This window comes from Amblyomma mixtum, chromosome 1 (assembly GCF_055824585.1).
Source record: "Amblyomma mixtum isolate Tamu chromosome 1, ASM5582458v1, whole genome shotgun sequence".
Classification (NCBI taxonomy): Eukaryota; Metazoa; Arthropoda; class Arachnida; order Ixodida; family Ixodidae; genus Amblyomma; species Amblyomma mixtum.
In genome coordinates, this window is record NC_143012.1 from 224209942 (window position 1) to 224235233 (window position 25292).

The window sequence follows — 25292 nt, forward strand, 5'->3', positions numbered from 1 at the left end:
GGCAACAGCGGCTCAAGGTCTTTGGTGGGCCACGGCATACGGCTGAAGTGCGACCACGCGACGACTCGAGCTGGCTGGCGTAGTGTTGCTTTCGCAACAAAACAAGACATCCGCCCTCCTCCAGGAATATCAACAAAATCTGGCATTGCAAGCATGCGGCTGGGCCACTCTGAGCAATGTTTTGAAAGCCGCCGCGGTCGCTCAGTGGTTATGGCACCCGGCTGCTGACCCCAAGGACGCGGGTTCGATCGTGGCCGCGGCGGTCGCATTTCGATGGAGGCGAAATTCCAGAGGCCCGTGTACTGTGCGATTCAGTGCACGTTAAAGAACCCCATTTGGTCGAAATTTCTGTAGCCGTTCACTACGGCATCCCTGCTAGCCCGAGTCGCTTTGGGACGTTAAACGCCCCATAAATCATGAACCTATCATAGCGAACAAACTATAACATCAACAAGGAAAGAAGACACAGAATACAATATCCCGCTGCATGTTGCTGACTATTAATTTCTTTTCGAATCTCTTCTACCCGTTCGTAAACGCTGACATTAAAGCCCTACACAGGGTAAAGCCGTAAACCTTCCCGTCTTTTAATGAGCAGCGCATGAATGTTTGTTAAGAGAGAACATTTCCTTTTGTTGTTAATAACTGCTCCTGTATATAAGCAGTATTCTTTCAATGAAAATTGTAGTCGCTAGTAACATTGTTTCCCATCCACGTCTTCTCCTTTATCCACGTCTCTCTGCGCTAGAAATTCGGCCAAAGTTTTGTGATGATTTATTAGAACGCATTTCATAGCCTATGGTAATGTTTTACAGTGTTCTCAATGACTTTTGCCAGCCTCTTCACAACGTGAAATTCCTAAATTGATCAGAAATAGTGGTGCTATGCTGTACGTTGTGGGGATTGGGGATCCCATCGCTGCCACCACTGTTGGGACTGGGCCTCCGAGCCTCGTCATCCCGGTTGGGACTGGAACATCTCAGCCTGCTGCCTCTGTTGCGCAGAGCTGAGCCGAGAAACGGTCGAGGCGACGGTGAGTCAAATGACTTTTATGTACGGTATGTACAAGGGCTTTTACATAATAGGTACAAGGGCCGAGAGCACCACGGGCTAGCACAACGAAGTAGTGCGGCCCCGGGCAAGCGTAGCTCCGGCGTGATGGCTCGTCTGCTACCCGTCTGCTGCTCGGGCTCAGCGCGCCTCCGTTTTTATAGCCGCCCGCTGACGGTTGCGGCAGCCAGCAGTTCAGATCCTCCAATCAGGTCACGGCACTGGCCACCGTTCAAATTAGACAAATTGTCGAGAGGGCTCGGCCTCTGAAGGCTTGCAGACTGGAAAGGGCGGCCGGCGAAGCGTTGTAAGAGTGTCGAACCGACGGTGAGGAGGAGGAGGAGGAAGGGTCTGCGCCGGCGACCCGGGATGATTCATGCTGCAAGCCACGACATGTCCGATGAGAGTGTGGGCTGGCTTGTCGCGACGGCGGGCGCGCGGCGCTGGTTCCAGAGAGGCCAGAGGAATATGGGCAAGAGCACAACAACGTGTTGTTTAACTTCGCAGAGATGACAATGCGCTCTAAGAGACGCCTTTGAAGACGTCTCCAGATTAATTTAGACCACCTGGGACTTTTTAACATGCACTGGCACAGCACTGCAGACGGGCGTATTTTGCATGTCGCCGCCATTGAACCGCGGCCGCCGAGGCCGGGATTCGCTCCCTCGACTTTGGGCAGAGCAGCCTAACGCCATAGTCATGATGCCCCACGGAGGGTTCACGAAAAGTAATACGAGCAGGAACGACGGCCGCCAAGCACAATGAAGCGTCTAAATAAACGCTGCAAAAAAGAGCGTTCTGTGAAAGTATTCGCGCAGAAAAATTAGGGATCACTGCAGAGACCCGCATTGGGAGAATGCGAAAGCATTGACACCTCCTCGGCACTCGTTGTCTCTCTTTGCCTCTTTCTCTTATTTCCTTTTTGTTTGTTAATTAATTTAACCCTGAATTACCGTATATATTATGCTTTAATTAATCGTCGGTTTATTTGCTGTTATTATACCTTCTTTTATCTCAATCAAACATTTTGGTTTTCAAATTGGGCTCCGTGGTTTCTTTCCTGTCCACTTACTGTATTTCTGTCCAGCCTATTCAACCGTCCAATGGTTTTTGCTTACTATTATTTAACCAATTCTTCCATGTTAACGAAACTTTTTGTTCGATTAATTAGCACTAATCAAATACATTTCAATTCGTTTCGAACTTTATTTTCTCTCCTTTGCATATTTTCCGCTTTTTTGCCGTCCAGGCTGTTTTTTCGTCCACTCACTATATCAACATCCGTGCTATTTTTATGCTTTTCGACATTTTTGGTTATAATTAATTAACTAATCATCCTATCGAGATAATTTTTTTTCTCACCATCCTCTATCCATCACAACCATTCGTTTGGGGCTACTTCTTCTGAGAACGTCAAAACTGCTGCGGACACGTTTTGCGGACTCGTCTTGGTGAGCCCCGCCGCGGTGGCTCGGTGGTTACGACGCTCGGCTACTGACCCGAAAGGCGCGGGTTCGATTCCGGCCGCGGCGGCCGAATTTCGATGGAGGCAAAATTCTAGAGTCCCGTGTGCTGTGCGATGTCAGTGCACGTTAAAGAACCCCAGGTGGTCGAAATTTCCGAAGCCCGTCACTACGGCGTCCCTCATAGCCTGAGTTGCTTTGGGACGTTAAACCACAATAAACCAAACGAAACCCAACGTCTTGGTGACACGACTCCCCCGCCGACATAGCCGAGAAATGCTTTTGCATTAAAAAATGTGCCAGATACACGCACATTGCCCGCCATCGATGAACGCTGATTACACCAAACGCGCAGCCATGCGTTCGGGCAGCAGTAAAGACACAATTTTAAAGAGCATACATTGCAGCAGGTAAGAAATAGTGTACGCATACCTCTTATGTCTTCTCCGAGACGTTTCATACGTTCCCGCTTAGGAGCCGTGCGCAGAATTGCTCCTCCGTAACGCGCCCGATGCCTATCCATCCACATTTAGAGCGCAGCTCTTTGGCGCCCGTTTCTGCGTTTCCCGGAGTCGTCGTTGGCGTCGCCGTCTCCGCTGTAACCAGCAGTGGACACTTTAGTCGCGCTTTAATTTGCGAAAACCAATGAAGCGGGAGCTTGGAAAGCAGAGGGAAGGCGCATAACTGTCCTCTTCGAACACTGGTCACCTCAATCGTGCTTTAAGCTATGTGGCGGTAGTGACAGATGTGCGCTGCATGCGTTGGCATTGACGACGTTGTGCCTGAAACGCGACGCTGAAGCCATAGGCCATCGGCGTTCATTGTGTTCATTTGGCTTATCGTTGACAACGTTTTAAACTCTTATCATTTGAAGGAAAAGAATTGCGCATAACTGGCTCCCTGGGTCAGTGGATGCCTGAATAGCACTTACAGGTACGTGGAGTGATGAGAGAGAGAGAGAGATGTGGGCTGCATTCATTAGCGCTGACTACGGTGAGCGAACTCTCGCGATCAACCATTAACTGCCACCTGCCAGGGTGGCTGGGTAGGTGGGGACTTTAATGCAGATATAAAGACAAACAGGAATTTTTACCACTTATGCGGGAGAACATCCCGTTCCACTTGCTCGTTAATACCACCCACTGCTGTGACAACCTTGCGAAATACTTGCATAGACCTCGTCTTTGAGAACCAGGCATTGGTGCAGCGAGTGGAGCATATATTCATCTATTTCTCCGCCCACAAACATCCTTCATGTCAGTCAAGAATTGCTAGTGGAGTGTTTCTTGAAGAATGAATATGGGTGAAAAATAAGTTGTCTGTAATTGTACATACATGTCTAGATCTAATTGTTTGCCCCAATCTATCAAAAAGCTGAAACAGCTGATAAACTGCGCTCAAATTTCGCAATAGGAAGTAACGTAACTGTCGGCAATTTTCTCGAGCACACGTTCATTCAGCCCCCACTGGACGGGGCGATTGACAGGAAACCACGAAAACCCTTCGTAAGAAAGGGGGCTTTCTCGGGGGTGGCGGAGGATTCCTGTTTTTGTAGCTCGACAAGCTCTCCCCAACTGAGTCGGCTAAACGAAGTTACATTAGCTGGCGGCCCGCCTCCTCGTTCTGGTTTTCTCGCCTCATACGTGTCACTCGAAGTTCCATTGGCCGTGAATCCATATACTAAGCAGGTTAGAATAAATGGACCTTTTGTCCTGGTGTCGGAGGTGTGGCCGGGGACTACAGTCCCCCCCCCCCCCCCCCCCCCTGAATCCAGCGCTGCTTATGTATTAAACCTTTTGTGCGCAGCGCCTATACATAGTTCGAGGGGAAACTAAATAGAAACAATATATTAATGACCACAGTAGTCGAGAAGTATTACCGTGCGCTAAAGACACAGGAGGGTCATTCTCATTGTTAGTTGCATTGTTGTGATTACATCACGCATGACTGTAGTTTTTCCACTTTCCCGTCATGGGCATCGCGGCTGTGCAGAAAGTAGCAGCAGAAACTAGAAGCGCCAGCTATGCGACGCTGCGATCACTACCTTAGAGGCAGCCTTTATATTTTGAAGCCAGATGGCGCGGCATGAACGCAAGCAAAAAGATTATGAGGCGCAGGGTGTTCGTCAACTAGAGACAAAAAATAAAATTCTCCGGTCTCGCGAATCAACGCTTCGCGCCGTCGGCGACGCCACGTCGCCTTGGGCGACGCACGCCGGAAAAGCCCACGCCTGATAATACGGACTGATTTTCACAATATGCAGAGGCGCATTATAGGCGCTCGCAGAGACCACTTTTAAGACAGGCGTCGTGCTGGCGTCACTATCGCTGCATTTTACTCTTCCTAGAAACTGGATTCCTCCCAGCCCTTTTCTCCGCATCACGGCGTGCCTGCGTGCTTTCGCGGCTAATGTTGGCAGAGTGCTTCGCCGTCTGCTGACCGCTGCTAAGACGGGCGCCCGGTTTTTAAAGGCGACGGGTTTGTTCCAGCCAGAGCGACAGCAAGGCGGTTGGCGTTCCCTCACGTGACCCGCGGATCTGTTTGCATGGTCTAACATTACCCTCGCCGCTGGCGCAGAGGCGCTGTCAACGATGGTCTGCGGACTATGTAGGACGCATGTTATTGCTTGCATGTGACCGTGTTGTGCCACGCCTAAGGATACTCAGCGCGGCGCCATTAGTGAACAGTGAGTGTGCTTATCTTGCTGGCGAGGGAAGTAAAAGCCAGACGACCTCTGCGTCGCGCTCGATATTATTGAAGTTTGCTCGTCAGGACTCAAGATTTGTTTTCTGCTGTGGCTCGCGTCAACGTGAGTGGGGCCATTGTGCTACCTTGTATCGATTTTTTTTTTGCGCTCTCTTTATCCTTTGGTGACGCTGTCGAAGTTGTTTTCTTTACTGACATTTGTGCCAGACCTGACAGAGCCCTTCTGATCGCGAGCAGCGACAATTTCTGCTTCTAGTTTATACTAAATGAAACGCGTTGCAACGAAGCGGCAACCTGTGATTTGTTGTAAAGTGCGCACAAAATATCACGTTATTCCAGAAAAATCGTGGCTTTGAAATATAACTTCCAAGATTCTGGTCCAATTCCGAAGCAAAGAAATGACCGTGACTGTTTACCGTACCCAGCCCTCTTGACTCCTCAACCTGACGTTTTCGATTACTACGTACGACGCCGATGCAATTTAGCGCGAAAGGAAAGCGAAGGAAATTGAAGGCACCGCGTGGTTTTATGTATTCCATGACTGGTCGAACACCAGGCGGCTGTGAGCAGCCTGCTGTAACAGTGTACAGAACATTGAATAAGTTCTGGTTGGCTATAAAGATAAACATCCAGATATTAGGGAGACTCGGTCAGCCTTACTGAATCACTGGAATGTAAGGATAGTAAAAGTTAACACTTCGGCAATTAAAACAGACAGAAATCCAAATAACTATCTTAGAACATACGACCAAAATAGTTTACAATGTCGGAGAACCAGAATGCTGCTGAAAATGAAGAAAGTACGAAAAAAATAGTTTAGCTTACTGGGATTTAACGTCGCAAAGCGATTCAGGCTATGAGGGACGCCGTAGTGAAGGGCTCCGGAAATTTCGACCACCTAGGGTTCTTTAACTTGCACCTACATCGCACAGTACGCGGGCCTCTAGAATTTCGCCTCCATCGAAATTTGACCGCCGCAGCCGGGACCACCGAGCCACCGCGGCGGCGTACGAAATAAATACGGTGTTCACTTAATTTTACTAGGAAAAATGGCGCCAGTAAAATCCATGTCACTAACATCCATCAGTCCGATCGTGCACTTGTTTCTTGCAGGCCGCTAGCAATCGCGAGAAGAGTGGACACAATGTAACTGAAACGTCAGTTTTGGGAATTGGTGACTTCATAGTGGTAGCAGAAGTCCGTTTTTGTATTGTCTGTGCTCAGCCGGCTCTTAGGGAGCACCCGAGGATGTGTTACCACTGATCGTGTAACCTAGTCTTCATGAGAGTGGCGGAATGCATTATATTTGAAAGGGGAAAGCATGCAAGGAAACATGGATTGGATCAAAAGAAACACGTGCTATCGCGTGTCGTGTTCCTTTCCTACAATCCATGTTTCCTAGCGCTTTTTTTTTGCCCCTTCAACTCACATGAACTTCATCAAATCGCCCAAGAACAAGCATTATTAAAGGCCACAATCATATTTCACCCGATGCGTGTTATAAATACATCTCACTAAATTCTTAGTCTCGGGTAAGGCCGACGAATCTGCAAGGTTGTTTTCAAACTGCGCGCGCGCCCAGGTTCCGTGAGAGCGTGTGGTTTCTACCCTTTCACAACACCTTAGTTTCCACGGCCAAGATGCTGAAGTTTCCAGGCGTACTGAGACATCATGAACCCATCCTTGCGCAGTGGTGATTATTTTCAAAACTCGATTTCTACAGTTATTTATTTTATTTACTTGTACCTCACAGGCCCCGAAGAGTATTGGGTGAGGGGTGCATATCGAAAAGGAATATGCGGAAGTAAAATACCATAATAACGGTACAACGGACGCGGTACACGGCAAATAAGGAACACGAAATTCAGGTATTAATAAAACTTAGGTATTAATACTGATATATTAATACTGAGGTATCAATACTGAGGTATTAGTAATAAGGTATTAATATATAGGTATTAATACTGAGGTATTAATAAATGTCATGCTTGGTGGCACACATTTAGCAGCTGCGCTTCTCATAACACAGTGCGTGCGCTTCGGTTCGTATACATATTTCTGCATGCCATGCAAAAGAACGGACAAACGCCGGAGCGGCTTGTATTTTCCTCGTTTAATACACGTTATATATAGGGGTCACGCAGCACTTAAGATGTGCTTTATTGTGCGTAGTTCAGAAAAATAAAATGCGGTTCGGCATAATTTCTATAATTCTGAATACATCGCAATGAAGCGTTGGGATTTAGCTAAGTGCTGTACCCTGATTACGCGGTACCTAGCGTTAAGCAATCGTCCCCACCAGAACTCCAGCAAGTGGTTAACTTTCGGTGAAAATTCGACATGACAAGTCATTACTAAACGTTCTTTTTTTTTCTCTATTCAACCCTAAGCCTCAACTCAGGATGAATAAATTTCCATTTGTATTGTCTTGGGTGGTAAACAGGTTAACAGGTTACAGCTTATAGGTTAAAGTGAGTCTGTTTTCAAAATTCAACCAAGGGTTCCTTCATTTCCTTAGCAGAAACAAAGGGCACAGTGCGCTCCGCCAGAAAATATTGCGTAGGAGCGAGTTCTACTCTCACATGCGCGTGTTTCCTTTGCCCAATACAGCAGAAACACTACCTCGAACAAGTAAAACAAATCATCAACCTTCAATATTATGTCGCCTCTCTTTATCACCTACCTTCTGGTCGCTCCTAATGGTGCCACGTCAGGCGTAATTAGCCTCCGGAACTGATTCGCCGGAGCATTGTGTCTGCACTAGACAACTTGAGCGTATTCAAGCAGAAACCCGGGCATTCTGGTGGCCAAAAGGACGCCTGCACTTTCCAGTACGCTGCGAAAAGCCGTCGGGAGTGCCCTAGGCAAAAATATATCTTTCTTTTAGTTACAGTACAGTGAATACCATAGTTCTAAAATTTAATTCATAATTGCATGAATAAAAAAAAAACTGGGTGAGTGGAAAAACCAACAAAAAAAGGAAAAACTGGAGTCTTTTCGGGCTGCCCCTTGCGAGGGATTATTGACGGTCTTAAAAGAAGTCTTTACAAATAGACAAGGCAAGAAAGAGACGGAATTGACGTTTGTTGACAGATAGACCAATAATATCTAACTATGATAAGATACAGCACACTTTATACACTGAGCCATTTGTGCCGGTGTCGCCAGCAAAGCACTATCACTTTTATTTTCTAGTTTTCGGGCCATACGTCTCCGCTCTCCGCTTTGTAGATGGTACAGCTCATCACAGTCGCTCCCGGCCACAAAGACTGTACTTGGTGAAGCACGAACTTGGACGCACAGTCAGACTTTACTTCTCATAAAACGTGAGTGACCTTTACCGCATACCCTACAGGACGCTTGAACAAGATGCCACGTTGCTTCGTTGCTGTCAGCTTTGCTCGGGGAAAGAGAAAAATAGTTGTGAATCGATTTGCGGATATTCGGTTTGTCTCTAATATTTACGGCTTTTGAAATATCCTGAATACATAGCTTAGGATCGCACACGAATATTAAGTACACAATACTCTACTAGTTTTGATCCCGTTTCCCGACCCAAATACATTTTGCGGCTAACGTTCACCTAAATAACTCCCTGTTTGGGCAGCAAGTAAGCCCGGAAGTTCTGCTCGCGGAATGCTGAGACACCAGCGGTTTGTATCTTTACCTTGGAAAAAAAATGTTTACACAACAACCGATTAAAAAAAACTTCCAGCTTTCTCATTTTCTCCACATGCGACGATACGACAGCGATAAGATTATTACACCCCTCACAAACAAAAAAACCTTCCCGAGATCCCCTTAGTGCCCGCATCACACGACCACAATATGCACATTATAGTGCGCGCCCTCTACCGAACAGGGAAAGCACTTATTGTGGCATGCAAAGGTGACTACATGCCTACTTTGGAGGAAAATAGAGCCTAACCTTTAATGTGGGCTGTATTTAGACAACTCCAAATACAACAGCAATGATACAACTTCCAGCAGGTCGTGCGCAGGGTGTTAGGCAACGCCACCTGCACTACACTTATGACCGAGGCCAACTTATGCAGCGAGCTTATTGGTCAGCATGAGAACGCTCTAACTTGCTGTTCTACATATAGCGACGACGTCGAAGGCAGTGTTTAACGTGGTGGAAGCCCTGTACCAAGCTTCAAAATTCCTATATCCAGGCTCAGATAAATAAATGACTAAGGCGGACAGGAGTTATGGTTGACTGATTTATCACACCATTGGCAACTGTTACGACTGGGCCTCCCTTCCTGTCGCACTGTTTGGACTGAAGCAGCTAAGCCTGCTGCCACTATTGCACAGAGCTGAGCGCAAAAACGGTCGAGGCGACGGTGAGGTAACGAAACGTATATGTACATCATGTACAAGGGCTTTACATAATCGGCACAGGGGCCGAGAGCACAACGGGCTAGCAGAAAGGAGCAGGGCGATGCCGCGGGAGAGCGTCTCTCTGGCGTGATTTTATTTATTTATTTTATTTAGTAATACTGCAGGCCAATACGTTGGCCCAAGCAGGAGGGGCATATCACAAACAAGAAAGCACAGAAAAGCGTATACAATGCAGCATGAAATGAACATAATGCACAAAAAGAAGCACAAATGTATCGTTTGCTACCCGTCTGCTGCTCCGGCTTATTGCGGCTCCGTTTTTATAGCCTCCTGTGGCAGTTTTTCCAGCCAGCCGTTTGAACCCTCCAATCAAGTCAGGCCACTTACCACCGTTTGAATGGGACGAATGGACGGGAGGTATTCGGCCGTTGAAAGTTTGCAGCCTCGAAAGGGCTGCCGGCGAAGCGTCGGTTTAGTCTCAACCCGACGCTAGCGAGGAGAGGGGTAGGTACTGCGCCAGGCGAGCCAGGATGAATCATGCTGGAAGCCGTGACATGTCCGAGAGCGCGAGCTTGCTTTGCGCAATGGCGGAGTCACGGCGCTGGTTTCCACGGAGGCCAGCGGAGTGCGTGCTCGGTCATAACAGCACCCCCGTCGCCAGACAATGCGCCACGAAGACGAACTGCTTCCGCGTGGCTCGGATACGGGGCGCGCTCGTACATCAGGCTCCTCCAAGTTCTCGTCCGGTGGTCAGCCGCAGGTGCCTTCATGCTCCTTTCCATGAACAGGTCCCGCTCCCGAGGCAAGGATCACTGCTCCGCCGTCTTGTCGCCCAGGTGTCTGGACCAGATTCACTCGGTCCTTCTGAAGAGCTTGCTTCTCAGCACCGGTCGTTGATCGTTCTGCATCTTGCCAAGAACCGACCAACAACAGGCAACACCCAACGCAAACAAGTGCCCTCTGTCACCCGTCAAAACACCAGAATTTAATGTCACAAAAGCTCTGCTGGCAATATTTCTGTCCCCTTTTCGCTCCCTGTTCAACATGAGACACATGTGGGATACCAGAACTCTTAAATCCGGACTCGAACAAAGTGTCAAACGTATGTAACACATGGAATGAAATGAATGCAAAGTAAATTTGGTCCCTTGCGATCACTCGGGCAGGATAACACTCAGCTGAGGCCGCAAATGACGACATCAGTTTTGCCCGATCTACGAGCCAGCTTGATAACAGTTCGTAAAGTTAAAAAATGTAAGTCGAGAGGAGGCACAAGACAGCCTTGCTTAGAATGCACAGCTTAGTGCGCCTACGTCACCGTTTAACTCGCTTCAAACGGACGTTAAACGACACCCGCTACTGCGGAGGCTAATGTCTCTGCCTCTTCCACTGTAGCTGCTCTTGTCTGTCTCCCTGTACTTCTCGCTTCAGTTTTTACCGGAGCAACAAGACGAAGACAATTTGCTTTCACTGAGTCGCGACTTGTCCCTTTGCTTATGCCTTGCGTGTCACTCAAGACTTTCCATTGCAAATTTGTAACACTACCGGTGGGACCGTCCTTTCATTTTTCTTTGTTCGTGGTGGCAAGTGAGACCTTCCACGAGCCTTCAACTCCTTGCGCATCCATTTGCCTTTCCGCTCGGGGTGAGATTCGCATTTATCCGGCCTTTTTATTTTACGCCTATTAAGTAGCGTTATCTCGACTCGACGCTTTCCATCGCGATACCTTTGCTTGACTGAGCGCTGGGATGATCTGTGCTTGTCAGTTAACTTCTTGCCCTTGTCACTGCGGCCCCGTACAATCTCGCGCTTCATGAGCCATGGCCTAGTTTTCACTGCGCGCGCGTGTCGCTTCCTGTGGGACCGCGGTTCCTCTTGTGATTGCAGTGGAAAGTGAGAGACTACATGAGAGTATACGTTCCTTCGCGCGTCATGCTTTCTCCGTACTGGCGGCAGTATTCACCCTTGTCCCGCTCCTTAATTCGTCGCCTCCCGGGCAGCGCTCTCTTGTATCTCGGTTTCCTGCCTTCATACTCTTTCCTGCCCGAATGCGTGTATGCTTTCTTTTTCCAGCTTATCTTACTGCCCAGATCCGTCTGCCTCGACATACTTATGCGCTTCACTTTGCGCGATGGCGATGCCTCGCAGATTTCTTTAGCTCCGATTCTGAACCTAATTTCAGGGCTAACAACGTGACTGACGTTGCTGCTGTCCATGTGCCGGTGAAGCTGATGCTTCCAATGGTGGCAACTTCTTTTCGCGCGCTTGCTCTTTTTCTATTTTCGGCGGCACCATTCTTTCTTTTGCCTGCATTCCATCTTCCGGCGACAGCTCACTTTCCTGAACTAGCGACTCCTTTTCTTCTGGCTGGAGCTTTTTTTCTAGTGCTTTCCTTTCATTTTCTCCTGTGGGAGCACATGCTGCTTCCGTCGCCTAAGCCGCCTAGGTTCCTGTTCTCTGACAATATGACTCTTATTACCAGCCGGTTTACCTGTGCTATCTGGCTCAGGCCTGTTTTTGATGCTTTTCCTAACATCCTCCAAACTGCGTTCTTCCTCCTCAGCATCTGAGAATGCAAATTGGTCCTCATATTTCTCGGATGGAATGCCGTCTACGGTCCCCGTGTCTTCTGGAACGTTCTGTACTCCACTGTCTCCTAGCACCTTAGCTTCTTCAGGCGCTGACGAACCAGTGTTCTCTTGTGACATGAGTGCTGGCAGGCAGCTCTCGTCACGCTCCTGACGTGTTTCAGCCGAGTGCGGATGACGGTCGGCCTTGCATTTAGTTGCGGTGTTCCCGCTACTGCAGCTCCTTTTTGGGATGTGACTAAACTAACAGCGGCGCGAAATCACCACACTCGTTTTGCATCGCTCGCTGCAAACACTACTGTACAACTCAGCGTCCGCAAACTCTATATGCGTCAGCTTCCGTCGACCGGAAGTCACAGGGTTTTGCATTTCTTTTGAATGCGATGCACAACACGCTGTGTCATCATCCTTGAACTCGCTTGCGTTCGCACTGGCTTTTTTTATCAATGTCCAGACGGAAACCCTGTCTGTCATGCTCCGCAACTTCTGCTTTTGACAAGCTAGGAGATCCACTTTCCGATAACTGCGCTCCAATGTCCATGGGCGAGACCTCTGTAATTGCACCGTCCGATGCTGTGGATGCCTTATCCGAAGATAGAAAGGTTTCTTCAGAGTGCGAATGCGGGCCATCTTCCACTGTTGAAGCAGCAATTACATCTGCCAAGTACGAACTACCTTCCTCTCTGCCGCACTGGCAGGGCTGCTCTACAGATACGCAGCCTACCTCTTTGTCACGATCGTCGGAACCTTCACCATTTTTGAGCCATTCTAAAATGACGGCTTTAAAAAGGTACTCAAAATCGAAATACAGATTCCTTCCTTCATCGTACTCGTATTTTTTCCGCAGCTCCTGCGGTGACATGCGGTAATTCCTCAATAAAATTTCTCAGTAATTCGTCAGCCACGACATGTCCGAGAGACCGGGCTTGCTTTTCGCGATTTCGGTCGTACGGCGCTGGTTTCCACGGCGGCCAGCGGAATGCGTGCTTGGGCATAACTCAACCCACGCGGTGGAGGCAGCTCTGTGTACATGTGACCTTCCGGAGCACGAGTTACATGCGATATTTACTCCGCGGATTAAAATGCAAAAAACTGTCTTGAATGAGCTGTGGGAATGCATTCCACGCTTACTCCTACACACATGCGCACGAAGCTGAACAGCATTTATTTATTTCACTTTTGTTTGTTGTTCCTCAAGACTGGTTGCATATCCACTTTTTACAACACCTTTTACAACAGCATCCCTTTTTACAACAGCGGGACACAGTCGCCCCAGCTGATTCGAGCGCCGGCAAACAGCAGTGCATTTGTTTGCCATAGTTTTGTGGGACGATTATTACCGAACAGTCAAATAAACCATTCAGGTTGTTTTTATCTTTCCTTAATACACCTCCTTTGTGTTCTTTGTGTTTTTATGCGGCCATTTGGACGAGAAAATTAAAATTTTAAAAATCGGTCAGCATTTCAGAATTTTTCATCAGTGCACTGTCTCACTATACTTTTTGAATGAATTCTCAGTTGTAATGCAAATTTTCTTATACTTGAGAAGACTGGGGTACGACCATATACCACATTCGAGGCCTTTTTACGAAGTCATTGATACAAATGCGTACTTTTTCTGCAAAAGAAGTGGTCTAAACGGCTTGAAAGTGATGTCATTCGTTTTGTTCAGTTATTGTAAATTAAATTTTACTATTTGTACGCATGTGACAGCTAGCTGCACACAGCTTATGTCGTATGAAGGGTTAAGACACCTAAGACCAAGAATATTTTTCATCGGAGACGTTCGGTCAAGAAACACCCAATATTGCATTTTATATAAGCAGAAAATATTTCATATTTAAAAGATTATTGTCCAATATTATCTTGTCGTGCGTGACGCTCTTCTCGTTGTAAAAATGTCATAAGAAAAGAACATCACATGTCACTCCTGACTATCGTTTACTTCTTAGCGACACCATCGTTATTTGGTCTATAGCGCTTGCTGGGTCTTGCTGACATCGTTATGGAGCCTTTTCCTGAAACGCTGTAAAAGTGAACGTCCTCCCGTTCTTTGTCGTTCAGCTACAAAGGGTTTCCGCATCTAGAGACATTTTGCGTTACCTAATGAATGTCATGTGCGGCCTCAGCTCCAGCTGCCACTGAACGGGAGTGGATTGCTGTTGTGAACACGCAAAGAGGCTTCGGGCTCTGCAGTTTTCAGATGTGAGATCATGTAATTGAGTGTTGTACGTCTGAGGACTTTCAGAGCGCATCTGATAGGGACAAATGTCTGGATAAATAAACTACATCGTAACGACAGGCAACGCTTTTTCGAAAACGTTATTGGTACTCCCTGTACTGCTGGAGAATATGCAGCGAGCATTTGAAGTGGTCATGCCCCGGGAAACATCCTACGAAAACAAGGACCTTTTCATTTGCCGTTGGCGGGCGTTTTAAGTAGGCTTTAAGGGTTTTAATTGAGGTTAGTTGTTTCAGAGGCTCCTACATGTATCGAAAGTTTCCAGAAGTATGTCTTTTGAGTTTGTTGTTGTTTCCTGTCGGTGAGAGTACCAACAGGCCGCCGCTGCAGCTGGGCGAGGCCGACAGAACGTGAGGAATCAAACTTGAATCACCCGACCGTGACGGTCGTGACTAAGCCGAAGGCCTTCGTGTCTGAAAAGGAACACGCCTTGAAAGCGGGGGAATAGGTGGGAATCGTCCGCACTGCTATACGTGTGCAATCTTTGAACGCATATATCCGCGACTTTTCTGCGGCGTACTTGAGGCACACGTCCCGGCTTCTTACCCGTAGTGTCTACACCGCGCTTGGTGGATGCGTAAGTAGAGACGGATATCAAGAGCGTATCAGATGCCCATGTGTACACTGCTGGCTCACATGTCAACGGCGGCGTTGACCGATTTCTGCTTCCAACTGTAGTCGATGCTCCTCGTTAAAAAGATGGTCATAAGCGAGAATTTAGCTGAAGTAAAAAAATTTTAGGCGTTTTTCTCCGGACTAAAATCTTCTAAGCTTGTTTCGTACTTTTTTAGGAGAAAATTTTAATACTGTTATTGTTAATGTTTCATTACTTCTCATTATACGTGCCTATAAAAATCCAGAAATGACCCAAAGTAGTCTGCGTGCCTTCTGTCGTGGTAGCCATACTGCTGGGCTATCTCGGTTAGTTCAATGACTGAACAAAAAGAGTCGCGAAGCCCTCAAAAACATTCAGACTGCTTCACCTTTTTTTTCTTTCGTGTGGGTTCGGTTTTGTAAGCGTTATATTTATGTCCATTCTATGCACTTTGTCATCGCTGTCCTCAACCAGTGATATAGTGCCCCGACAGTGGTCGGTGACCGAGCCTCCGGCGCCGATACCCGTATGGGTGTCGGACGTGTGCAAGAAAATGATTTTATAGGTATAACACGAAAGAGCAAAAGCAAGATAGTGTCCTCTTCCGACCTAGACTGTTGATGGCTTTTATTTGCATTTCTCGTTCTGGGCTTTCTCATCCTCTTCATTCCTGAAGTGCGCTTGAGGAGTCCCCTCCGCATGGGACACTCGGGACGGTTTTCCTTCTCCGTAGCCTTTTTCTCTTCCCAAGGCTAAACCTATATATTAAGTAGTCCTGAACACAGCGCAAAAGTAGGAGGCAGCGGACGAAAAACGACTGAGTCTGTCGATCCTGCAGGTGCCGTTTTGAGACAATTTCTCACAGATAAACGGGATCTGCTTCGGCGTCGTGGTGCTTCGTAATTGAAAAGACCCGCATTCCCCTGCTGGCCAATACAATTTTGTTTTAGGACTCCTTGAAGCATGCGGAATATATGGGCTGGAAAGTGAATGTGGGGGAGAATGGGATAGATGTTTTCAAGTGGTGCGCATGGTCCTGGGATAGGGTGCACGCGCTGATGCGATGGGTGGGCTACCGGTTCTCACCACCAGTAAACAGCTACCCGAGCCTGCATCTTCATCCTGAAAGAGAGCAACAAATTTCGAGCTTGCTTTGAGCTCATTTTCCTAAGCCGGGTTACTGGTCAGGGTGTTCCCGAAGTTTAAGTTAAGATTGATATTGAGCTTCACGCGATTTCGGCTCTACCTTTGTTTCGTCACCCAACCACATTCAACCTTGAACAGGTCCTGGCTTGCACTGACGATAGTGAGGCCGAGACTATTTTTCAATCAAAGCACTAAGTTGTTCATCGCGTATTCCTCCAAGGAAAATGCCAACTTGCCAGAACATCACGGAAAATATAACACAAGCATCCATGTAAATTTCATCAACGACTATGTGCGCAAGCCGTGCGTCATTCCTGGTCGCGGCGGCCGTAGTTCTATGGAGGCGTGTGTTGCGAAATCTCACGCGGTTGAAATTATTGCGCAGCCTTCGATTACGACGTGCCATGTTTCCCGGAGTGTGTCACGAAAAAACCTCTTGGCGATTAAAAATTACTTCCGTGAATATAACTCGATAGGAGCTATTGTACACATTTTGCATTAATTTTTCTTGCACTGTCAGCCACGGTGGCAGCAACGTAGAAAAACGCTGACAATTAGATGTGTTAGTAGGATTTTTAAAATTCCATTATATCTTTATAGATAATATACTCCAGCTTTTTGCATGGATAAGCGTGTGTTAATGGAATACGTCTGTAGTCAGATAAATGTTGCTTTTCAGCAATTGATTAATGGAATCATCTTTGTTATTTTCCAGAGAATAATATTTTACTATTACACTACGCGAAAGACTCGTCATAAAGCACCCTTCGCAGCTTCTTTTTTTCTAGAAGAAACACATTCAAGCACTGATTCTTCCCTCGAACAATATGTGATTGGAACTCGCTGCCTGAATCTATTTTTCGCTCTCCTGACGTGGAACAGGCTCTACAGTTTTTTTTTTTTTCATTACAAAGGCAATGACTTGTCTATAGTCCGAGCTTCGGTGTTTACTTATAGATGCTAGATATCAATCTTTCTGGCCAACATCTTTGCCTTTGTTTCAGTAAATTTATCTATCTTCTTTGCTATGACGTCTGTTTTTTAGTTTGCACTTTATTGTGTGTTGCTTGCGATATGATGTTTCTTTTCACGTGGTGTTATGAATTGTGGCTTAGGCCAATCTGTCCTGCAGGATAGGGGAATAAATATAATTAAATTAAACCAGGGATGAGATCCGTTGAAGATGACAGACAATGAGGAGTCCCCGCAGAAAAATAATGACGAACCTATAGGCATACATTCAAGGCCAGTTCATATTTTTTAATAAGAAAAGCAACTTGTCCCGATGAAATACCTAACAGTTGTTCATTAGTTCTTTTTTTCCTTTTTTGAGATACCGCAGCGTCGGCGTAGTCGTTTGAGCACCCACTAGCATGCGGGAGGAGCCGGGTTCGATCTCCAGTGCCGCCGGGTATTCAACGGTAGTAAAATAGGTGCAAGCTTTGCCCTTGCCTCGTGCTCAGGCGATATGCTTGAGATACTGGTCCTTGACCCCACCTTTGTGTATTGAAGGCAACCTTGTGTCATGGCGCGTTTTGACCAAAGCTGCCGTTAAGCCATAAAAATTCATCATCACCACATTAATTCTTAAAAGAACATCATATTCACTGATTGCATCATCACTAATTGAAGCTAAGAGATCGAGCAGAACAAAGGATGGGAATGAGTTGCAGTCAGATGCAAAAGCAGTCTAGAAATGGTCACTGAAGGCATTGTCCTTACCGAATCTTTACTGTTGACTGCCACTGACGAAGGTGCAGGCTAGATGGGAAAAATTAATTTCCAAATTTTGAAGTAATTAGCTTCAAAAAAGACTTCCAAGCAGCAAGCTAAATAGCGGCCTCTGGTCAAATTAGTTTTTATTAGAAGTTTTAAAACTGCTGCTTTGAATCGAGCAAAACTAGCAGAATCATTTAGGTGCTTTCTGCGCCGTAGTCGTCGACCGCGGCGTGATGCCTGTTAAATGTCACGTGGTATGCAAAGTGCTTTAGAGTTTTCATAGCGACAGCTGCATGGGTGTCATTCTTCGAAATGATCGTGTCGTTGTCAACGTCACCTGCAAGCCTAACTTCACACAACATAACTGTTAACTTCTCCTAACTACTGCAACACTGTAACCGAAACACTGCAAATGAAACACTGTTGAGGGCCCGCTGCAGCAGTGCAAAAGTGTGGCTATTGCAACACGCGCGTGACTAACTTTGCCGTATGTTTCGCTCAGCGCCAAGTTTATAACGACAGCCTCTAAATGGCTAATTCTCAATGCTAGTTAAGTTTGCTTAAACACACATTGCCCCTTTCTAAGGTGCAAGCAGTGTGCATGTCTCACATGCACATTAGTAGTAAAGTTGTACTCATAACGACTTTAGGAACTGAACGGCATAACTTTCAAGCCGTTTACACCATTGGATTTGTAGAATAAAGGGGTACACAGTTGTATCAGTGACTTCGCAAAAGGCCTCATATGGGATATCTATTGCTACCTCAGTCTTTTGGATGCATTATACTACTTGTGTTAGAGCTAAAAATTGCTTGAAGAAGTATAATGGGGGAGTTATCTGTTGGAAAAGGCACAAAAGCTCAGTAATTTTTGAAATGTTCTTTTCTCCCGCCAGGACGGCTCTCTTCGAATTATACACCCGAGCTTGTAGAAACGCACAGAACGCTAAGGGGGCCTGTTAGCGAAATATAATAACACACTTAATGGCTTGTTCAATAGTTCGGTAATAAAGCGGACGCAATATATGACACCTTGGTCCATCGCTTTTCGTTCCGTTGCCGCGGTTGCTTAGTGGTTATGATGCCCGGCTGCTGACCCGATAGACGCGATCCTGGTTTCGGCGGTCGAATTCCGATGCAGGTGAAATCTTAGAGGCCCGTGTATTGTGCGATGTCAGTGCACGTTAAAGAACCCCAGGTGGTCGAAATTTCCAGAGCCCTTCACTACGGCGTCTCTCATAGCCTGAGTCACTTTGGGGCATTAAACACCAATAAACCGAAACCGTTTTTCGTTTCCCGGCCAGTGGGAGAAGTACGTCCCGCTTCTGGATAAAGGTTTGCAGAGAGGCTCGACGGTAGTCGCCTGGGTATAATATGACGCGCTCCGTTTCAGACAATTAAAACGTTCTTTCAGACTGATGCAGGAGGGCTTGATAAACTGGTAAAATGGTTTTTGAGGAAAGGAAAATGGCGCAGTATCTGTCTCACGTATATAGGCGGAAACCAGAACATCGCCAAGGAGTACTTACCGAGTGGATACTGAGCCGCGGTGGTGGTGGTGGTGAAAACTTTTAATTGCTGAAATAGAGTTTGGGAGCCACACAGTGGCCCCGCTACATGGTCGGCGTCCCTAGTCCGGGACACCGCATGACAATGCCCCGTCTCTCGCCCGTTTCACCAGACCCATTTGGGACTCAAGCGAGGAGCAGTTGAGGAGGGCAGTCTCCCATGCCTCTCTGGAAGGGGTAGGGGAAGGGGGTAGGTGGCGATTTTGAGTACATGCCCACACCATGTGGAAGATATCACAGGTCTCCCCATAGTGCGGGCATCGCCCATCCGTGTTAGGATCGTAATGCTTTAAGATTGCAGGGGCGCTATGCTGGAAGGCCCGAGTTTGCTGAAACTCGGAATCTTCTCGAGCTCTGGCGACGCCCTCAGATGAGTGAACTAATGGTAGCAGGACAAAATCCCACCCTCGTCGCGCCTCAAACTTCATTGGGTTATCTGGATATATTCCGTGCTTATATTCCGTGCTTATATTCGTGGATATATTCCTGGCTAAAATGAAGCGAGGTACAGCACCAGGCCGGGACAAGGTGACGGTAAAGCTTATTGCCAACCTCCCAGATCCCGCCTACGAAACTCTCCTCGATTACTTCAACACTATCTGGATTGGAGGCACACCACTCCCCATAGATTGGAAAACGGCACTAGTAACTTTCATTCCCAAGCCAGGTAAAGCCATCAACACCGACAACCTCCGGCCCATCTCCCTCACTTCGTGTGTGGGGAAGCTGATGGAGACTATGGTCCGCGACAGATTGTCGGCTTTCCTGGAACAGCAAAACATTTTCGCAGACACCATGTACGGTTTCCGCCCACACCGATCCGCACAAGATGTCCTGTTGCAACTTCACAAGGAGATTCTCGACCCCGTCGAGCACCCCAGCAATGATAAAGTAGTCGTCGCACTTGACCTGCGGGGGGCTTTCGACAATGTGACCCACGAGATCATCCTATCCCACTTGTCGCAAACAGACTGTGGGCGCAATACTTTCAATTATATCAAAGAATTCCTTACAGATCGCCAATCCTATATCCGGCTGCAAGACACAGAATATGGCCCATATCAACTTGGCACACGAGGGACCCCACAGGGAGCTGTCCTCTCGCCATTACTATTTAATCTGGCCATGATGAAGCTCCCTACCCAGCTGGCAGAGGTCGCCGGTGTGCAGCACGCTCTGTATGCGGACGACATCACCCTCTGGGCAACACAACAATCGGTTGGAGACATCGAGACCAACCTGCAACAAGCGGCAGCTATTGTGGACGAATACGCTCGTCGCTGTGGTCTTGAATGCTCCCCGAGCAAATCTGAATTTGTGCACATACGCCCCAACTCAAAGTGCACAACCAAAATTGCCCTTTCCCTACTTAGCGGACCGATACCTGAACACGAGGAGATCCGGGTACTGGGGCTTTTCATTCATCATAGGCGCAAGATAGACACTACCCTAAACAAGCTACGTAAGGTGGGGGACCAGGTGGGTCGGATGCTCCGCCGGGTGTCCAATAAAAGGGGGGGACTACGATGCAAAGATGCCCTGCGGCTGGCCAATGCATTCGTGACCAGCCGGATTTTATATTCGGCTCCCTACCTCCACCTACGCAAATGCGATGAGAATGTCTTAGAAGTAGTTCTCCGCAAGATTTATAAGAGAGCGCTCGACCTCCCCATAACGACGTCCAACAAGCGTCTCCTCGGTCTGGGGATGACCAATACCTTTGGGGAGTTACGAGAAGCTCATCTTAACAATCAATACTTGCGCCTAAGCAAAACACCTGCGGGGAGCCGCCTTCTGACCCGCTTACACATATCCTACGCAACACATACAGAAGAACGGGTCCGCATCCCTGAAGCCTGGCGCTTTGCACTCCAGGTGCGACCCCTTCCGAAGAACATGACTGCAGACACCCACGATGGTCGCCGTCTCGCGCGGGCGGAGGCTATTTCTCAACAATATGGCCATAAGCCAGGTGTCTTCTATGTGGATGCGGCCGGCCCACACCATGGGGGTTGGTACACGGCGGCCGTCATCCACCAAAACACTACAGTTCAGGGCCTTACTTTCCGTGCCCCAAACATTACATTTGCGGAAGAGATCGCCATTGCAATGGCCGCCGCAGATCCAGAGTCCCGAGTCATTATTACGGACTCCAGGGGCGCCTGCCGCAATATTGAGCAAGGGTATATTCCAGACCGTGCTTTCAAAATTCTCCACGCATGCGAATACACAGGGTTTCCGACCCATCGTACCATCGTGTGGGCTCCGGCTCATGCGGGTCTTGAGGGGAACGAGGCAGCAGACGCTGCCGCCCGCGCGCTTACTCACCGGGCGTCGCCTCATCCGCAGCCTGATCCGGAATTCAATTTCAATCCGGCCATCAGCTTTAAAGAGATCACCTCTCTTTATCAAAATTTTCATGGTCTCTATCCCCCTCCCTGTAAAGGCCTCACCAGGGTGGAGGAGCGCTGGCTTCTCCGCCTCTATACCAATACTGTACTGTGCCCGGCAGTACTTAAGCACTTCAATTCTTCTTTCTCGGGCGCGTGCCCACACTGTGAGGAGGAGTTTTCGGACACCTACCACATGGTGTGGGCATGCCCTTCCAATCCTGCCTACCCACCCCACCTCCACCCCACTCGAGAGGACTGGGAAGCTGCCCTGCGCGGCTGCTCCGAACTCCATGCCCAACAGGCATTGGTAGCTAGAGCCCGGGCCGCTGCGGAAGCTACAGGGATCCCGGACTAGGGATCCCTCCTAGTGTTTGTAAGGGGCGGGCCCTTCCGGCTCGCCCCATCGACCTCTCACTGTAAATAGAAATAAAAGTTTTCCTCCTCCTCCTCCTCCACCTCATCGGCTTCTTGGGCGGTCTACAAAGAACGGGTCACGTGAGCCAACCGCCGGTGCACTTTTCATTTGTGTGTCGCTCCACCAAGTGCACTGCGTGTGCAATTAGTCAAACGAGGTCTGTTGAATTTTATAATGCACTTAATACACCTGTATAAGCATATTATAGTGTGCAAGATTTGGATTTAAAGCGCTTTGAAGTGATTTATGCATTATTAAATTTTGCTTTGTACCGCGAGGGAACGCTACCAACGCCCGTCATCAGCTGACCGCCAATGGCGACGAGGTACATGTGCAACGCTGTGAAGGCTACGGAAGTAGTCCGCAAAAAAAAAATAAAGAGAGGTGTATCACTCCGCGCTAGTTCATGTACATAGAACATTACATCACTGTAATAAATACCATGTTGAAGAAAAAAAAAAGCTGTTCTGTGGCCGTGTGGTCTAACGCGTCGCTCCAGAGAGTCGACAGGCAATGGGAGCGCGTGGGTTCAAATCCCGCATGGTGAAACTTTTTTATCTCATTTTTTTTTCATCGCAAGTTGAATTTCGCGTGAGTTGAATGAGAAAACTCGTTTTTTTTTTCAGAATCGCTTGAATATATGCCGTGTTCTGAAATGAACTGCATGCATCTGCTCATTACATGCATACCGCGTTAATGTGAGCTGTCCGAAATTGTTTGTCAATGAGCTCGCACCGGCTTTTGGTCAGCAGTGGCGGTTATCTTCCCGATTCTGCAGCATTGTTACTATACTTTTTAGATGCAAGTGAGAGGTTTGTGCGAAAGATGACAATCATTCGTCGGATTTAATTAATTACCACAGGGGTGAGTGCTCTGCAGTGGCCCGATTAACAAGTGGCCATCTGCAACTTTCGATTTCGCCGTTCCGAGGAGCCCACTTTTATCGTTGCATATTGCAATCACTCAGTTCAGCCCTTGGGCGCGGCCGGGCAGCCACCATTGACCTTGAGCGCAACCACGTGACGTGACGTCACGACAGCCGGAGTAAAAGCTGGGCCCCAATTCACGCGGTCGCGCGCGGCCGCAGCCACCACCTGACTCCCGCTCCTCCCGCTAGGGGCGCTGCGCCGGCGCGTGACGCCACGGAGGAAAAGCTGGGCCCCAACTCGCGCGGTCGCGCGCGGCCGCAGCCACTACCTGACTCCCGCTCCTCCCGCTAGGGGCGCTGCGCCGGCGCGTGACGTCTTGCCGAGAAAATCGAGTGCCGCCAAGCAATACCTCGCCCTCAAAAAAAAAAGACCGCGCAATATGCAACGCATTCTTGGCTTAACCAAGCTAAGCCTGGGCATCTTTTAATTTTTTTTGTGGGCCTCTCTTAAGGTACCTGGCATGTTATGAATTGCTCTGTGGAACCGGTTAGCGGCTGATCCAGTCTTCGCCAAAAGAATCTGGGACCGACTTTGGCACTGTGCTGTAGAGTAGCCCAAAGGGCTTGGCGAGAACAATTATTTTTTACTGATTGCATTGTTCAATGCATAATGTGCCTTTCTCGTGAAATAGCTGGCCTTCACCATGTCAGGGCTGGACTTCGAAGGGGCCTTTACGCCAATGTAGGTCCCGTGGACGCATCCCACGACGTCTGTGATGCCGCCGCGAAGAAGGAAATGCTCCTCAATATACGCACGCTCGGCCGCAGTCGTGGGCACACCGAGCCACCGCTTCTGCACAGCCGCGTCGATAAGCGCGTCGGAGACGTCCCTCACACAGCGGCTCACAGTGCTTTATTGGCGTCCAATAAAGCGGTCTGCGCCGACGCTCCCCTGGAAGCTCCCGGTCGCGAAGAACCGGAGGGCGCAGAGGACTTGCTCTTCGACCGAAAGCGAATGAAGCCCGGCACGCACTCTCCGCAGGCGTGGGTCGTCGCCTAACTATTTACACAACCATCGTACCGATTTTTTGGAGAGGCGAAAATGTCGCTGGAATTCGTCGTTGGCCAAGCAGTAAACGGGTCCAGCCGGCCGTACTGACATTTGCCGTCAGAGGAAGCGATTACCCAGGCTGCTGCTGCTGCCGCCAGGACAGTCCCGAGATGAATTCGGGGCACTTCACCGTTCACGAGTTTAGCTCCGAGTTAACCTGTCAATCAAAACCATTGGTCACGCCCCCGGCGTGCCGTACATAAATTATAGGCGTACGCGCTATGGGTGGGCCACTCCCAACATCCCTGCCGGCTACAGGTATGCTGCGCGGCTGTACTGATTTCTGACAGACATCGACGATGTTGACCATCGAAATATAACAGGCAAAACGGACGTCATCGCTGATAAATCTAAGCACCTCTGCGAAGCACACGCAACGTGGTGAAAGCCGCCGATTTCTTCGCTCGCATATCAAGATTGCACAACACTATAGCCTGTTGCAACTACGTAAGACACAGCACAACGCTGGAGGCGCGCCACACCTGCTTGCAAGGCGTCAAACACGGAGCACGACGACGAACCGGTGCTTGGAGCACGTCCTACTCCAACAACATCGCATCACAGGTGTTTGGCTTGGCCGTCGTTTCATCGGTGATAAAGCTCAGCATCAATGTGTCAAACACATCTGGGATCGACAAACGATCGCTGCTCCAGACCCAGTGCAATAAAGTGTTTGTAATTTCCGGCACGCAAGCACTGCGTACTTCACAACCGTAACACCTTTCTCTGTTATAACACCAATTCCATTATTACAAACAGGATCCCTCACCTGCCCGAATGATATTAATGCGATGTCCCTGCGGTATACAACGGCGATCGACGTTAGTGACCAAATCAGTCCGCAAAACCTTGAACTGCACGACGTTAACAAATACTACGCAGATACGCGCGCCACCCCCTTCACAGCTTTTAGTCAGCGTCTGATGACATAGGATGAGTTGTGTCGCTGGGTAGCATGCTCTTCGCATCCGCAGTGCACCAAAGAGGCGTCACACGCAACAGGCATACGTAATGAATCACTGAATACAGCCAAACAGCAATTTTTTTTTCTCACACCGCATCACAGCCGCCCTCACGGCCAATT

At 48.3% G+C, this 25292-nt stretch overlaps 1 protein-coding gene across 4 annotated transcripts in view; it reads left to right on the forward strand.

The window, feature by feature from the left end:
* The window catches only part of LOC149371046 (DNA damage-regulated autophagy modulator protein 1-like), a 98761-nt gene that overhangs the window by 4573 nt on the left and 68896 nt on the right, over window positions 1–25292 (forward strand). Inside the window, exon 1 of one of the 4 annotated variants that reach the window (XM_089564469.1) lies at window positions 4966–5322. The exons of 1 other annotated variant lie outside the window; for it this stretch is intronic. The gene's annotated coding sequence lies outside the window, so the exon portion shown is untranslated. Of the gene's footprint in view, window positions 1–4965; window positions 5323–25292 lie in introns of those variants that run through there. 2 more of the 4 variants (XM_089564451.1, XM_089564457.1) reach the window with 2 other exon arrangements.